The sequence below is a fragment of the Geotrypetes seraphini genome, chromosome 7 (genome assembly GCF_902459505.1).
Source record: "Geotrypetes seraphini chromosome 7, aGeoSer1.1, whole genome shotgun sequence".
Lineage (NCBI taxonomy): Eukaryota > Metazoa > Chordata > Amphibia > Gymnophiona > Dermophiidae > Geotrypetes > Geotrypetes seraphini.
In genome coordinates this window covers 117,077,637-117,091,000 of record NC_047090.1, presented here as the reverse complement: position 1 = coordinate 117,091,000, position 13,364 = coordinate 117,077,637, and the positions used below count along the sequence as shown (strand labels likewise).

Sequence of the window (13,364 nt, the reverse complement as noted above, 5' to 3'; positions counted from 1 at the left end):
TTAATTTGAAACACATTAAAAAAATAAAAGAAATGTGTTTTGCCTGCTCACTCATATTTTCCACAAATGGTACAAATCTTAGACAAATTCTGCCAGGAGTTTGTATGTTCTTGCACAACCCACAAACTAAGTCAAAGAACTTGCATAGGGAAAACGCCTGCCTAATGTTTCAAATTGTGGACAGGAGTTGTACCACAGGGATGTTGGGTTTTTTCCCCCCTCACAACCTTTATCCTTTTGTCTAAAAAGATCATTTGTCATCAGGTGAAGGGTTGATGCAGTGCTTGAGCTATAAATGCTTGCTTTCCTTATTGCTTTCAAAGGTCGGTAGAGCATAGAGGAGAAACGGACTGGGGCTACAGAAGCTGAGCTTCTTTATGGTTTCCTGAACTCATTAGAAGTAAGTTCATTTTCTTCTTTACAAAATGTGAATTTTGCTGTTCAGGAACGAGCGAAGCTGATTTTAGTGGAGAAAAACGGGCATTTTGTGTGAAGTTGCGGTGCTCATAGCTCTGCCTCCACCCCTCCCCCCCAGCCTTACTCCCGGTTTTCTTGCATATGTGATCACATGAATTCCTGAAAAGCAGAGACTACCATTTGGGGTCAAACTGGTGTGAAAAACGGAGCCATATTTGAAACTCTAGAGTTCAGATCATGAAAAAAAAAAAAAAAAAGTGGTACACCTGGTGCGATCAAAGCCAAAAATGAAGCGGTATGTGCAAGATTGCCAAACCGTTAAGTCGACAAGCCAGCCACATATAGATTTATTATTTGGCTAAATCTGCCAGCTTCTTTGAATCGTCCTTTGTTTCTCCATTCAGAGCCTATAACAAACGCTTCACGATCTGACAAGCATGCACAGGGAGGCAGTTTTCATAAAATAAGAATGAACGTCACAGGGAGAGTGAGGTGCGCAAAATAATGCGTTACTACAACGTGGAAGGGGGAGGGGACATTAGGAATGCTGCACGGTTGTTTTCAGTACAGTACGGATGAGGATCTATGAGCTGCTGGAAGTTTATCTGCTTCTTTCTTTTAAACAAGTGCTTCAGCAATGCTCTTTATAGCACAAAGATCGGGGGGGGGGGGGGGGGGGAGGGAGGTCAGTGGTCTCAAACTCGCGGCCGCCAAGTACTATTTTGAGGCCCTTGGAATGTTTATCATAATCACAAAAGTAAAATAAAACATTTTCTTGATCATACGTCTCTTTAGCTATAAATTACAATATTATTATTACGACTTAGACAAAAGGACGGATTTATAAGCTATAAAGAGTTTTACCTCATGTAAAATTGTTATTTCTTTAATAAGACATTAACTATTTTTTTTTTTCTGAGGCCCTCCAAGTACCTATAAATCCACAATGTGGCCCTGCAAAGGGTTTGAGCTTGAGACCACTGGTTTAGTGTCTCTGTCACACCAGTCTTCTCCCTGTCCTGTATTCAGATCCAGGAAGCCATTCATTCTTCTGTCTTCCTAGGGTGAAACTTCAGAGCTGTCATATTGTTGAGTATGAATTTGAAAATCACCCAGACTTATAAATTCACTTGGAAATTCTGATAGATCTGTGTCCCGTGCTGTAAATTAAGTGCATTTTTACCATGATACATTGGAAAGATTCTTCAGATTTAGAGAAAGAGGAAGTCAGTGTACATGTGGCATACTGCATTCTTTCCACTGGTGTTTCAGGGTTTAAAGATTCTGTACTTAGCTGCTCCAAGGCAGGGAAACTGCTCACCCACAGAATTGCTTGGAGTGCTTTTATTACTGTACAGTCGCAAAATGTATTTTTAGCACAGATTCTGCTAATTTAGGGGAACACATTTGGATCCAGTAAACCTCGTATTTGTCATTCATTATCCTCCCCTGCTCCCTGGCCTCAAAAGAGGTGGGAAAAGAAACAAAAGTGCTTTTAGCCGATTGGATGTTTTTTTCTGGATTATCCATGTTCCCAGGGCAAGTTTCTAACCCAGCCTAAAAGTTGGCTATTACAAAAAAAAAAAATAATAATAATTAAAAAAAAAAAATATATATATATATATATATATATGTGTGTGTGTGTGTGTGTGTTTGCAGTGTACAATGTGCAAAAAAGTAATGTTATATTTAATTCAATATGGTTTAGAAAATAAATTGAACAAATCAAGAGATCTGTGGAAGTTTCCACTCCTAATGAGATTCAAGGGACTAACAATGAAAATATGAACTTAACAACTTTTCTGGAAAACTCCTTGGAGGTTATAACGGAAAGGAAAACCCTGTTAATAACTCTCGCTTTGGAAAGTGATAGAGAATATATATTGCGTTTGTATTTTCGTCATATTAATGATCAGTTTTTAGGTTCTAATGTTCAAATATTTCCTGATATGTCTTTAAGATCCCAGAGGCGTAGGAAAGAATTCTTGGCATTAAGGCCAAGAATCCTTGCCTTGGGGGCAAATTTTTTGTTGAAATTTCCTGTAAAATGTTTTGTCTCTTATCAGAATAAGAATTACTTGTTTTTTGAACCTAAACAACTAGTAGGATTTATAGAATCCAAAGAGCAAGTAGTGCCTATGACTGAGAATGTATAACCTGCCATGAATGGCTGTAGCACCGCAGATAATTGCCGCTTTCTAGGTTGGATAAAGATTGTTTCTATTGTTATTTTTTTTTCTAAGAATCTCCTTTAAAAGATTGTGGACTAAATATATTGGAAGTATAAATGAATAACCAAAACACTGATTTAAGTGGAATTGGTTTATAAGTTTTCTTTTTAATAATTTATGTTAATCTGAATACAAGTAATGTATTGCTTGTTTGTATTGATAAAATTGAATAAACAAATAATTCGAAAAAAAAGAAAAGAAAATAAATTGAAGCTTTGGAATTATTATTACTATGTGTGTGGCTCCACAGGAGTAATCTAAGAAAATACTTTTTTACAGTTTGTGAAAAGGAAAAAGGAAAGATAAAGAAAGAGAGTGGCTGGAATCAGTGGTGTAGTTAAAGTAGGAAGTGCCCAAGGTGGTGGTGCCCTCCTACCCCCTCCTCTCCATCCCCCGTTCCTTCCATACCCCCATGTCACACTTGCCCCTTCCTATCCCCGTACCTCTTTAAATCTTCACCAGCGTTAGCACCATCTCCAGCCTGCTGCTTGCACTGGCATTAGCTTTCCCTCTGATGTCACTTCCTGGTCCCATGACCTGGAAGTGATTTTAGAGACAGCCAGGCTGGTGCAAGCAGCAGGCCAGAGTAGTTGCTCGTGCTGATGAAGATTTAAAAAGGTAAGTGGGGGGGGGAATACAAGTGTGGCATGGAGGAGGAAGAGGTGCCAGCACCCCCATCAAGATAGCACCCAGGGCGGTCTGCCCTTCCACCCACCCTTTCTACACCACTGGCTGGGATCATTTCAATTTCTTCCATCAAGTGCTTGTTTGAAAAGATAAATTTTTAACTTTTTTTAATTTAACCAATGACTGTTCTTCACACAATCCCATTGGCAACCCATTCCAGAGAACGGAAGCTTTCCAACAGAACGCCCATCACTAATCTTGCCATCCGCACTGGAGGTAAAGCTAAGAGATGGGAACCTGCAGATCTCAAAGATCTAACTGGAGAATAAACTTTTAAAAGCCTTTCCTGATGGGGAGATTGTGACCATAAATAACCCTATGGGTCAAAATCAAATACTTATAAATTGGCCAGAATTACAGGGGAAGCCAATGATATTGTATATATAAAGGCCAAATAGAATCATTCTGGTGAAGCCCATCCAATAATCAAATGCCAGCACTTTGCAGTGTATGTAATTTTTTCTATCAGGTGCAAATTCAGTGCCCAGAGTTAGGTGTGACCTGCATGCAATGCGAGAGTTCTATAAAGGATGGGTACCCTTTATAGAATATGGGCTCAGAGCTGATCTTTTGGGTGTCTAACTTTTGGCGCTATATATAGCATTCCCCTGTACCTGAATAGTTTCTTTGAAAACTGGTAGCCAGTGGACTTAGATATTTACCAGTAACTAGTGAACATATAAGTCCTTTTGAATTTCAAGCTCAGACTTTTTTTTGTCAAATTATCTGTTGGGTGCGTCAGCTTCCAGTTTGGGGAGAGCATGCCATTGTAATGGATTGACTCTTTAAAATGCATTTTATCTCGGCTGATTTGTAGGCACACTTGCAGAACTAGGTACAAGTGGATCGATTTTTCACTCCGTCAAAAATTACAGAGACTAGGGGACACTCGATAAAGCCACAGGGAAATACTTTTAAAACCAATAGGAGGAATTTTTTTTTCACTCAGACAATAGTTAAGCTCTGGAATGCATTGACAGAGGTTGTAGTAAGAGTGGATAGCATAGCTGGGTTTAAGAAAGGTTTGGACTAATTCCTGGAGGAAGAGTCCATAGTCTGTTATTGAGAAAGACATGGGTGAAGCCACTGCTTGCCCTGGATAGATAGCATGGAATGTTGCTACTCCTTGGGTTTTGACCAGGTACTAGTGACCTGGATTGTCCACTGTGAGAACGGACTACGGGGCTTGATGGACCATTGGTCTGACCCAGAAAGGCTATTCTTATGTTCTTATGCATTTAAACAGTAGCTGGATTTAATTCCCGATCCCAACTTCTGTTCCTGCTACCACTCAAAATTGGATCTTTTTGGATAGGCTCAAGTTGGATCTAAGTAGTAGATTTAAAACAAATAGGAGAAAATATTTCTTCACGTAACATGTAATTAACCTCTGGAATTTGTTGCCACAGAATGTGGTGAAAATAGTTAGCTTATCAGGGTTTAAAAAAGTTTGGATATCTTCCTGAAAGAGAGGTCCATAAATCATCATTAAAATGGATGTGGGGAAATTGCTTATTCCTAGGATAAGCAGTATAAAATGTTTTCTTTGGGATCTTGCCAGGTACCTTTGACCTGGGTTGGCCACTGTCTGAAACAGGATACTAGGCTTGATGGACCTGCAGCTGTTATCTTCTTATGATCATACAGATTTCCTGAAAAGACTCAGTGAGTCTGGTTGAACATTGTAACTGCAATGATCAAGCTGAATGGGAAAAGAGTAAGAAATAGGAAGTTCTCCACCCCTAAGTTATTGCAAATAAAAGTTCACTGCATCTTAACCCAAGTGAACTGTAAACTCAAAGGAGGGCGAGGAGCCTGGGCTAGAAAACTTGTATGTTATATTGCAAATGCAAACATTATAAATCAGTGCAATACAGAAACTGTAATTTAGACAGAATACTTCATTCAATGCTGATTGGTTAGGTACAGGATAATAAAATCTAGAGATAACATTTTACTGTTATAACCATTCAACTTCAGCTTTTAATTTCTCCAGAGTAGGAACTGTCACCAAATACCCTCTCTATAGGGTTGTATTAGCACTGTTGACTTGTAGAGGAGTGCTTTAATATAAGAACATAAGAACATAAGCAGTGCCTCTGCCGGGTCAGACCACAGGTCCATCCTGCCCAGCAGTCCGCTCCCGCGGCGGCCCAAACAGGTCAAGACCTGTCTGAATCATCAGAAGGGGCTCCCTTGCCACCTTGGTTTCCCATTTAAGTCCTGCCTTCCTATCGAAGTCCTAGCCCTCCGGTCTTGCACATGCACGACCTGGTTGGTTTATACTCATTTCCTGGTTAACTTCCTATACTTGTGTTACATCCCAGCTCCTCCCTCAGTATCCCACGATCCCTTTATCCCTCAGAAATCCGTCCAATCCCTGTTTGAATCCCTGTACCGTACTCTGCCTGATCACTTCCTCCGGTAGCTCATTCCAAGTGTCCACGACCCTTTGTGTGAAAAAAAACTTCCTTGCATTTGTTTTGAACCTGTCTCCCTTCAGTTTCTCCGAATGCCCCCTCGTACTTGCTTTCCCCATCAGTCTGAAGAATCTGTCCCTATCCACCCTCTCTATGCCCCTCATGATCTTGAAGGTCTCTATCATATCTCCCCTGAGCCTCCTTTTCTCCAGAGAGAAGAGCCCCAGCCTATCCAGCCTCTCGGCGTATGAGCAGTGTTCCAGCCCTCTTACCAATTTCGTTGCTCTCCTTTGGACTCTCTCAAGTACCGCCATGTCCTTCTTGAGGTGTGGCGACCAAAACTGAACGCAGTATTCCAGATGTGGACGCACCATCGCTCGATACAATGGCATGATGACTTCCCGTGATCTGGTTACTATGCCCTTCTTTATGATTCCCAGCATCCTGTTGGCTTTTTTCGAGGCTGCTGCGCACTGTGCAGATGGCTTCAGTGATGCATCCACCAGCACACCCAAGTCTCTCTCGAGTCTGCTGTCTCCCAATAATACCCCCCCCAATTTGTAGTTGAACAACGGGTTCTTTTTCCCTATATGCATGACCTTGCATTTGTCCACGTTGAAGCGCATTTGCCATTTGTTTGCCCAGTCTTCCAGCTTGTCCAGGTCCCTTTGCATGTCCTCACACTCCTCCCTGGTCCTAACTCTGCCGCAAAGTTTGGTATCGTCTGCGAATTTTATAACCTCACATTTAGCCTCCTTTTCCAGGTCATTGATGAATATGTTAAAGAGTAAAGGCCCCAGCACCGATCCCTGTGGCACACCGCTCGTGACTCCCCGCCAGTCAGAATATTGACCCTTTACTCCAACCCTCTGCAGTCTACCCGACATCCAGTGCTTGATCCATCTGTGCACATCCCCTCCCACCCCGTGGTTCCACAGCTTCTTAAGTAGCCTTTCATGTGGCACCTTGTCGAAAGCCTTTTGAAAGTCGAGGTAAATGATGTCTACGGGCTCTCCATTGTCCACCCGACTGCTTATTCCCTCAAAGAAGTACAGAAGGTTCGTTAGGCACGACCTTCCCTTACAGAATCCATGCTGGCTTGTTCTCAGTAGGCCATTCCTCTCGATGTGCTCGCAAATGTCGTCCTTGATCATGGCTTCCACCATCTTCCCTATAATTGAAGTCAGGCTCACCGGCCTGTAGTTACCAGGGTCACCCCTCGATCCCTTCTTGAAGATGGGTGTGACATTTGCCAATTTCCAGTCCTCTGGTACCTCACCAGTTTTCAAGGATAGGTTGCAAACATGTTGGATTGTGCCCGCTATTTCCTGTCTTAGTTCTTTCAGAACCCTTGGGTGGATCCCGTCCGGGCCTGGTGATTTGCCACATTTTAACCTGTCTATCTGTTTGAGGACATCCTCCCTACTTACCTCTATGTGCTCTAATTTTTCAGCCTGTTCCCCACTCATGAGCTCCTCTGAGTCTGGTATATTAGATGTGTCTTCGCTCGTGAAGACCGACGAGAAGAACGTGTTCAACCTCTCAGCTACCTCTTTTTCCTCCTTAATCACTCCCTTCCTGTCCCCATCGTCCAACGGCCCTACCTCCTCTCTCGCTGGTCGTTTCCCCTTAACGTAACTGAAGAATGCCTTGAAGTTTTTCGCCTCCCTGGCCAGCCCCTCTTCGTACTTCCCCTTTGCTTGTCTAACCTCCCGGTGGCATTCCTTTTGGCATTTCTTATGCGCCTGGTGATTTTCCTCTGTTGGGTCCTTTTTCCATCTCCGGAAAGATACTTTTTTGTCCTTTATCGCCCTCTTTACTTCTATTGACATCCAAACCGGGTCCTTTGATCGCTTGTTCTTGCAGCCTTTCCTGAAATTGGGGACGTACATTCTCTGTGCTTCCTGCAGGGTGTCCCTGAATAGGGTCCAGGCGCTTCCCACAGTCTCCATCCTAAAGATTTTTCTGAGCTTCCTCCCCACCATTTCCCTCATAGCAACATAGTTCCCTTTCTTGAAGTTCAGCGCAGTTGTTGCGGTCCTCCTAACTATGGGTGTCCCTCTTTCTAATGTGAATCTGATCGTGTTGTGGTCACTGTTGCCTAGTGGTCCTCCCACTTCTACCCCTCTTGCAGGCCCCCCTAATCCGTTTAGGATGAGGTCAAGAGTAGTACCCCCTCGCGTCGGTTCTTTGACTAGTTGCTCCATGAAGCAGTCCTTCACAGTTTCTACAAATCCTGTCTCCCTAGTGCAGTTGGAGTGACCCGTACTCCAGTCTATCCCTGGGTAGTTGAAGTCCCCCATCACTGTTACACTTCCAGTCTTGCACTCCTGTCTCAATTCTGCTTCCAAGTCATGTCCGACTCCCTCTGGCGTACCAGGTGGTCGATAGTACAGCCCCAGTTTTATGCCCGCACCCTTGTTTCCCGGTAATTTGACCCACAGCGATTCCAGCCCCTCTGCCTTCGTTGCCATATCCATCCCGACCGAGTGGATAGAGTCCTTTATATATAGTGCTATGCCTCCCCCCTTTTTGTGGGTCCTGTCCCTCCTATAGAGCTTGTACCCCGGCAGTGCTACATCCCATTGATTTTCCTCTGTCCACCAGGTTTCTACAATTCCAATTATATCCAGGTCCTCCCCCTTGGCCACGACTTCTAGTTCACCCATCTTGGCCGTGAGGCTTCTTGCATTTGCATATAAGCATCGCAGGTCCCGTCGTTTTTCTTCCACCTCTGCATTTACCTGGGCCACTTGCCCTTGGATTTCTGGCAGTTTTCCCGCTCTCTGTGTTTCTGCTTTACCCTCAGCCTTTACCTTCTTAGCTTTCAGCTTCCCCACATTCCTGCCACCCCACTTCCCCGCTTTTCCTCTGGGACTTCTAGCCCTATCGGCCCCCTCCTGGGCTATCATCCCTTGCGCCTCTGTTTGATCCCCCTCGCCTTGTGGTACCTCTATATTACCCTCGGCTTTCGCTCTTATGACACCCAGTCCCCCTTCTGAGCTTGCAATAATGAAGTACCAGCTTAAAGTCATAAAAATATAAGAATTGCCGCTGCTGGGTTAGACCAGTGGTCCATCGTGCCCAGCAGTCCGCTCACGCGGCAGCCCTCTGGTCAAAGACCAGTGCCCTAACTGAGACTAGCCCCACCTGCGTACGTTCCGGTTCAGCAGGAACTTGTCTAACTTTGTCTTGAATCCCTGGATGGTGTTTTCCCCTATGACAGACTCTGAAAGAGCATTCCAGTTTTCTACCACACTCTGGATGAAGAACTTCCTTATGTTCGTACGGAATCTATCCCCTGTCAATGTTAGAGAGTGCCCTCTCGTTCTCCCTACCTTGGAGAAGGTGAACAACCTGTCCTTATCTACTAAGTCTATTCCCTTCAGTACCTTGAATGTTTCGATCATGTCCCCTCTCAATCTCATCTGTTCGAGGGAGAAGAGGCCCAGTTTCTCTAATCTTTCGCTGTACGGCAACTCCTCCAGCCCCTTAACCATCTTAGTCACTCTTCTCTGGACCCTTTCGAGTGTACCGTGTCCTTCTTCATGTACGGCGACCAGTACTTTCTGTACCATGGATTATACATAGTACTATAATGAGTGATCTGATAGCATTGATATAATATGGGGTGGGGGTGGGTGGAGGTGGACCCAAGGCAGCCTTTCAAATTATCTAGGAAAGAGGAAGAAGGGCATATATGTTCATTGCTCCAGGGTGACTCCTAGTGACCTGAATAGATTCAGAGCCCATGATTGCGCAGTTATGAAATGAGCTCTGACACCTCCCCCCACCCAGCCTAGGGCTGTTTATTGTATAAGAAGTCTAGGCATGTTGTCGTTTATTTATTTATTTATTTTTAATTGTCTTTATTAGCAACTGCAAAGGGACATACAACCAGGATCAAAAGCCTTGCTAATTATGAAAATTTTTCAGTTTGAATAAGAGTGAAAAGATACAGGGTCTGAAATTCAGCCGGTATAGTCACTAACTTAAGATAAATGCCGGCACATCAGTGTTTAATTTAAATCAAGGTATCCAGTGGTGTTATATGTACAAGCTGGGGTATTGATTCTGTGGAGAATGCAGACCCCTCACTGTCACTATCCCAACATATAAATTAACCATTTAGCAGCTGAATATCATCACTCTCTCTGATTAATTTTGAAAGCCTTAAACCTCACCCATATTGTATGGATACCACCAGATTCTATATAGGTCACCTAAAGTTAATTCCAAACTTGGGTGTCTCTAGGGCAGATGCACATGCAAAGTACTTCGTTAATGAGATGTCAACAATCAATGATTGGTAATGGTTTGGAGTTATGCTTCAATCTGCCCTAGGTGCTAGTCTAAAACATTTGCATCTAAATTTTATAGTGCACAAGAGAGAATGACATGGGGACAACCATCCCCAACCCATCCCCACAAGCTCTGTCCCCATCCCTGCCCGTCCACATGAACTCGGTCCAATCCCATCTGCACAGGCCTCAAATAGTTATGATTTTATATTTAAATCATTTTATTAAAGTATAAAAAGAAACATATACTATACAATTGTCATTTTATAAATCACAAATAATACAGAAGAAAGATCAAACAAATCCTGTTTCCCCTCCCCTCCCCACTCACAAATATCCCTTCCACTATCAAAACTCAACAAGCCAAATTACTACAGAATGCTTCATAGTAAAAATCATGTTAACAGAATTTCTCGGTTATACACACAGAACACAAATACCAAATCCATAATAGCTGACCAAAAATGCTAAATATAAAATTAAATTAAATCAAAATCCCAAGAAGCCACACTTTGTATTTAGTATAACACCAAAGAAACAGAAATATGTATTTCCTCCTATATTGTGCAAAACAAAGATCACACATGGCAGAGATAGTATTAGGGAAGTGGCAGAGTGTAACTAGGCCAGAGAGAGCCCTAAGCCTACTGGAAGCTTTGTGGGCCCCAGCTATGTCTAACACCAGCTTTGGCAGGATATACATTTCAAATCTTATATATTGTAATCACAAAATAGAAAATACAATTATTTTTTCCTACCTTTTGTTGTCTGGTCATTTTATTTTTCAAATTATTGTTGGTCTCAAGCTCTGCTTTCCTTTTTTCTCTGTCTTTAACTCACTCACCAGGGTCTCCTGCCCATTTGACATTTCTTCTTTCTCCATGCTTACCATCCATCTTCTAGCTCTTGATGTGATCCCATATTTTCCCCATGTTCAGCATCTCTTTTCTCTGGGTCTCCTATACTTCCCTTTCCAGTAAATCCTGTGTCCTACTCCCTACCTTCATCATTATCACCATTCTATGTCCATTTCCAATGCTCTGTGTCCATCAAACCTCTATGTCCCTAAGCCCCACCAAGTCCAGCATCTTCCTTCTGTGTTCCTATTTTCCCCCATATCTAGTCATCTTTCCTCTGTGTCCATAAACCATCTCCTGTGCAGTGTTCCTTTTTGTGTCCCTGTCCCTATGTTCCCATCCATGTTCACCATCTCCCCCTATGTCCAGCTTCTCCCCTTACCTACTCCCTTACACCAATGTGTCTCTCTTTCCTCTCTCCCTCTGATGTGTTCGGTATTTCACTCCCTCTTCCTTCATCCCCTTGGTTCAGCATCCCTCTTTCCCTGCTCTTCTCTCTCCTCCTCCCTGCAGGTCCAGCACCTCTCCCCCTTTCCTCAAATCCCTTCCCATATGTTCAACACCTCTCTACCCTCCCTCCAGCCCCTTCCTGTGGTCCAGCCCCTCTCTCTCTTCCCCCCAGCACCCATAGCAGATCCAGCACCTCTCTCTCCCTTCAGCCCCCCATCAACATGGGTCTAGCACCTCTCTCCATTTCCTCCAGCTGCAGTCATCCCCTCTTGCAGATCCAGCACCCTCTTTCTCTCTTCCCTCTTTGCTGCAGCTCCAGTCCCTTTGCCCTCTAGCACCTCTCTCCCTTCCCCCTAGCCTCCAAAATAGGTCGAGCACCATTCTCTCCCTTCCCTTTATCCAGCTCTGGATCTAACCAGTCAGCCGCCTTCCCCCATCCCATGGGTCCAGTAGAACCAGCAGAAGAATCCTCCTGAGTCCATCGGCATTAGCAAACATGCCCCCCCCCCATGCGGGTCTAGCAGCACCTGCAAACTCCCCTCCCTCTGAGGGTTCAGCAGAAAAAAAACTGCTATTATCGGGCCCGGATCGGCATCTCTATGCTTTCCACCCACCCCACCCCCACCTCTTCTCCCACCCCACCTCTTCTCCCACCCCACATCTTAACGAACCTCCTCAGCCATGACAAGAATCTTCACAGGCCTGCTCCTTTTGATGCAACTTCTTTGTGTTATTCTCTGGTGCACAACTCCAAAGGGGCGTGGCTATGGGAGGAGCAAGGGTGGATAGGGGGCATTCCCAGAAGTTAGGTGCGATGTTATAGAATACTTTAAAATGCACACCCAACTGACGTATATTGGGTGCCAGCATTTATAGATAAAGACTAGCCAGGGCCCATCCAGTCTGCCCATGCAGGTTATACTCCACTTTTGTTTTATACTCTGCATAGGTTACACCTCAACTTTTCTTTTAAGGGTTGTATCTGCCATGTGCAGGTTACACCCCTCTGTTGTTTTTAGGGTTGTAACTGACACTTCAAGTTGGATTACCCACTTTTATGCCTTTTGTAAAGTATAAAAGTTATTTAGGGCTCCTTTTACAGAGATGTGCTAGCGGTTTTAGGGCGCGCTAAAATGCCTCGAGCGCCAGCTGCTACCGCCTCCTTTTAAGCAGGCGATAATTTTTCAGCTAGCGCGCGCTAATCTGGTGTGTTTGTGCTAAAAACACTAGCGCACCTTTGTAAAAGGAGCCCTTAAGGTTTGCTCAGAGAGGCAATGCTATATACTTTTATTCCATCTTCTTGCCATATGGGATCGTGCTTATCTCAGGTCTTTTAGAAGTCTCTCACTGTTTTTGTTTCCATCACCACATACAGAAGAACATTCCAGGCATCCACCACACGTTCAGTTAAAAAAAAAAAGGTGTTTTTTTTTTTTTAATTCTTTATTGATTTTTAATCCAAAACAGTGTCATACAAATGAAAGATCAGTAGGTGTTACATACATTACACTAATATCTGTACAGGTAACATAGATATCATTCAAGAAATCTCATATATTAATAGCACAATATAACCTAATATATAATACAAATGAAGAATAAAGTTACCCAAATGTCATTATCAATATTTACTCCCTCCTTCCCTCCCCCCCCATGGATATGTAAAGAAAAATGAACCAAAGGAAAGATATGATAAATATACATTATTATATTTTTACAAATTGAGTCAATGGGCTCCAAACTTTATTAAATCCCTCACTAAATCCATTACATTCTGCGTTAATTTGTTCATATCTGTACGTCGTGTACACATTCACCCACCAAAAAGTGTAACTTATTCTATTATGGTTCTTCCAGTTACTCGTAATCAATTGAATGGCTATTCCTGTTAGGATCATAAATAGACGACTCTTATATTTATCTAGAGTGGATTTCACGTGTAATATTGTTCTACAAATTTTAGCCTCATATGATAGTGGAACATTTGAATCTAAAACTAAA

The 13,364-nt window shown here is 43.2% G+C and overlaps 1 protein-coding gene across 3 annotated transcripts in view; it reads left to right on the top strand.

Annotated features, from left to right (window-relative positions):
* The first annotated feature begins 311 nt into the window (after nt 1–311).
* Nucleotides 312–13,364, top strand: part of SPTBN5 (spectrin beta, non-erythrocytic 5) — a 349,132-nt gene continuing 336,079 nt past the window's right edge. The window contains exon 1 of one of the 3 annotated variants that reach the window (XM_033951049.1): nt 312–400. The gene's annotated coding sequence lies outside the window, so the exon portion shown is untranslated. Of the gene's footprint in view, nt 401–3,250; nt 3,267–13,364 lie in introns of those variants that run through there. The other 2 variants (XM_033951047.1, XM_033951048.1) reach the window with 2 other exon arrangements.